We start from the raw sequence: 2,497 nt of genomic DNA, 5'->3' as shown, positions 1-2,497 counted from the left end.
ACAGCCGTGAACCTGAATCATTGGTTCTTCCCCTTCCACTTCACATGCTCCAGTCATTGTTCCTTGACAACCCTGGCTTCCAAACTCTCCTACTAGTCTGTCAGGGGAAATATGACAATCATTATCCTAAGCATAAACTCCTTCAAGGAATAAGACAGCTTCCCCAGGCATTCCAAAAGTGTAACCTGCTTCCTAAGGCTCCCCTAATCTTTACTGATTCTAGTAAACACAAATTTGGTTATGTAATTTACCACAAAGGACAACTGTCCTCACATAGGATTTTCCCTTTCCAGGGATCTGTACAGCTCAGAGAGCTCTCAGCCATGTCACAGGTCTTTCGGGATCTCCCTACAACTCCCTGTAATATTTTTTCTGACAGTGCTTATGTAGTTCAGACTACAACAATTGGCCTTTGCAGCTTTCCAGCCCCGCCAGAGTCCTCTTGATTTGTCACTCTCTTCATTACAACTATTACTTGAGCAACGCTCTGCCCCTTGGTATATTCAACACTTGCGGTCTCATACCAATCTCCCAGGACTTCTGGCAGAGGGCAATGCTGCCATTGACAAACTGGTCCTGAGCACCACCCTAGACTCCTCCCTAATTCAACAAGCTAGAGACTTACACGCCCGCTTCCACCTTTCTCCCCAACCTATACATAGGCTCCCCTCTACCTTGCTGATTCAGAGCTGTAAACATTTGGTCCATGAATGCTCTTCTTGTGCCCCTCTTCTACCTTTGAGGCAATTACAACCCACTGGGATTCTCCCTAGAGGTCTTGGCCCCAACAAGATATGGCAAATGGATGTCACTCATTTTTCTCCTTTTGGTAAGCTCAAGTATATCCATCATATTATTGACACTTATTCCAGTGTTCATCTTGCATTGGCCTGCTCTGGTGAGATGGCTTCTCATGCCATAAGGACTGTCAAATACGCCATGGTCCTTATGGGAGTTCCTTGGCAAATAAAAACAGATAATGGTCCTTTTTATGTTTCTGCTACCTTCAGCCATTTTTGCTCTGAAAGGAATATTAGGCATATAACTGGTATCCTTTCTGCTCTACCGAGTGTCGCCTTGCCATAGAACATGTTAGACACAAGGATAGCTCTGAATGGGTTATGGCCTGTCAGAATGTGGGGGCCGCTCGAGCTCATGCCATGGATCTCACTGAGGCACTGGCTGCTCATCAGCTGCAGGCCAAGACAGACAAAGGCAAATGTTGGGCTTGTGGAGGACAGGGTCATTGGTCTCGCACCTGCCCTAACAATATCTGGCCAATGGACATCACTCACTTCCCTTCCTTTGGCAAGCTCAAATATATACATCATATTAAGACACCTGTTGTTAACGTAAGGGGGAGGTTATGCTTGTGTCTTTCCAGATAATCTTCCAGCCCCCATCTGGATCCCAGCCCAGAACATCAGAATTGCCTGCGATAGAAAACCTCCCTCCACAACCACTGACCCCAAAGATGGCAGCCCTGACCCTCGAGGAAGCAGCGCACCTCTCAACCACCAAGAGACCAATCTCACAGGCCACAAAAGCCACCAACCTGGGGAGACCTCGAACATCTCTCTCCGCAAACAGAGACATTAGCTAAGCTAAGTCCTCAATCCAGAGGAAAACCTTTGTCTGTGTTCCTTATTATGTGTGCCATCATTATTGCTAACCCCTGATTTTTGGACCCTGCATTGTTAAGGATCTTGATAATTTTGTTAAAACTCATATTCCTCTGGTTCAGTTAGCTGTTGCCCCACCTCCAGATCTTGCCAGCCATGTCTCTGCAAACAAGGATCCACTGTTCCTTGCCCTTACCAACCTATAATAATAGAGATATGAAAATTAGGCTTGAGCATAGGTGTAAAATCTTATGGAATAACCATGCAATGGACCTGAGACAACGGCCTGACTGCCAGAGCCACAGGAAACACCTTGTGATATATACTCCTGTTGGTAGACTGTGAGACGGATGCCTAGAACTTGCCACTCCCTAATCCCCATCGTTACCCTAGATGGGACGACCCCACTCCATCAGCATTTATTGAATTCTTAGTCCCTTAAGAGGCCTTTGCATGGGCCAAAGCTTGATACACTGCTTCTCCATCTGCCAGTCCATACCAAGGGACTCACCCTTTGAGGGCTGGTAGTCAATGATGGGTAAGATCCCAAAAGATGGGACAACCTAAGACAGGCACAGTCCATAATTCTGGGTGACCCTTGAGGTGGGGACAACAATGCTGAGGCAAAGAACCTCAACTTCCACTGGTCGGCATGGAGTTGGCCCAGCCTGTTCTTGAGAGAACTTGCCATCTTGAAGGATGGGGCCCACAATAGGGATCAATCCCTTGCCTATGCTGCCACATACAGCCCCTGGACTGATATCAGTATATATTCCGAACTGTGCCTCACTCTTAAAAATGAAAAAATAGGGGGAGATGTTGTGGAAAATCTTGTGAGTGATTTTGCCTTTTGCCTTACATACATATCATGCTGG

The sequence above is a fragment of the Nannospalax galili genome, unplaced genomic scaffold, assembly GCF_000622305.1.
Source record: "Nannospalax galili isolate Female #2095 unplaced genomic scaffold, S.galili_v1.0 scaffold4, whole genome shotgun sequence".
Classification (NCBI taxonomy): domain Eukaryota; kingdom Metazoa; phylum Chordata; class Mammalia; order Rodentia; family Spalacidae; genus Nannospalax; species Nannospalax galili.
This window is presented reverse-complemented; position numbering follows the sequence as displayed.